Raw genomic sequence first — 1,756 nt, forward strand, 5'->3', positions numbered from 1 at the left:
CTCTAATTGGGGTCATCGTCCTCAAGGCCTGGTGGGCCAGGATGTGCTCCAGTCTCTCCCCCTCCCCCGTCATCTGCTCCTGTGTGCTCTGATCAGATATCTTCTCCCGGAGCTGCAGATTCAGTGCCATCCTTTGAAATAACTTCTTCTCGGGGGAGCTGCGGTGTCTATTTCCGCATGTACTTGTAGACATCCCTGATTGCAAAACTGTAGGTATAACAGTACTTGCAAGTATTAACTCTTGCAAACCTCCCAGGGTCTTCCCCTGCTTCCATAATTTTTTTTTTTGTTTTTGGCCAACCTCCTCCTATTGGATATTGCCTTCCCCTTCACTCAAGTTAACTTTTGTCTGTTCTCCAACCGATGACTTCCTTTCTCGCACCCTGTACCCCGCACCATCAGAGGGTTGTGTTAGTGTGACAACCTTTTCTTGACTTTTTAGGAGAGTGGACTCATACAACTATCTTTTGTGATTCATTTCATTCAGCATCAGGTCCTCCAGGGTCCTCCGGGTTGGTTCTGATGCATGTAGAGATCCTGTGCCCAACAGAAGGGAACACTGCCTGGCCCTGCGCCATCCTCTCAATGCTTGTTACATTTGAACCCAGGGTGGCAGCCACCGTGTCGATCCATCTTTTTGCTGCCCCTCTACTTGGCCAAGCCTGATGTCCTTTGCCAGGGACTGGGCTCTCCTGGCCCTATGTCCTAAGTAAGTGAGATGAAGTCTCACCATCCTTGCCTCTGAGCATTCTGGCCGTCCTTTCCAGGCAGAGTCGTTAGTTTGGACAGCCCTGGGTACTGGCGCTATTCTTCACCACCATACTTCAAATGCCTCAATTCGTTGGTCTTTCTTATCCAATGTCCACCTTTTGCACATAGAGGAGACCACGAGGTGAAGTACACCTTCGTTCTCAGAGTATCACCTTTGCTCTGCGACACTTTGAAGAGATCTTGTGCAGCAGATTCGCCTCGTGTAATGCATTAGTTGATATCTCTTGACTACTGCTTCCATGAGCATTGATTGTGGATCCAAGCACAACAAAATCCTTGACTTCTATCATTTCTGTTTATCGCGTTACCACTATTGGTGCAGCTGTGTCTGCTTATCCACGTGCTCTTCTCCATTTGCCCGCTGATGGACATTTTGGTTGTTTTCATCAGTTTGCTCCCCGTTCTCACTTTCACTGTCACTGTGTGACAGTGGGTGTGCATGTCCTAGACATAACTTTTATTGATGTACTGAGCAACCCAAACATTCAGGTGACATATTTTATTGCAACATTCTCTGCATTGTGGTGGGTGGTCTGAAATACCGGAAATGCCACTGGGGTCTTCTTGTAGAGGGAGAAAAACAGAAAGATCCCAAAGGTATGAGATTGGAATTGGAGGTATTGGTAAAACCTCAACCTGAGCATATGAACAGTCGGACACATCGACCTCTATAAATGCATGTGTGTACACAACCCACCCTCTGAGAGGGACTTAGTTCTACAACTCACAGCAACCTTTTAGGGCAGAGTAGAACTGCTCTGGAGTTTCTGAGATTGTGAATCTCTCTTTTTTTTTTTTTTGAGAATCACTAGTAGTTTTTATTATTTATTTATTTATTTGTTTTTAAAATCAGTTTATTGGGGCTCATACAATTCATCACAATACATAGATCAATTGTGTAGAGCACATCTATACATTTGTTGCCCTCATCATTCCCAAAATTCGCTTGCCTCTTGGGTTCCCGGAATCAGCTCATTTTCCTTCC

This window comes from Echinops telfairi, unplaced genomic scaffold, assembly GCF_000313985.2.
Source record: "Echinops telfairi isolate 266 unplaced genomic scaffold, ASM31398v2 ScPeMD7_7459;HRSCAF=8497, whole genome shotgun sequence".
NCBI classification, from domain to species: Eukaryota; Metazoa; Chordata; class Mammalia; order Afrosoricida; family Tenrecidae; genus Echinops; species Echinops telfairi.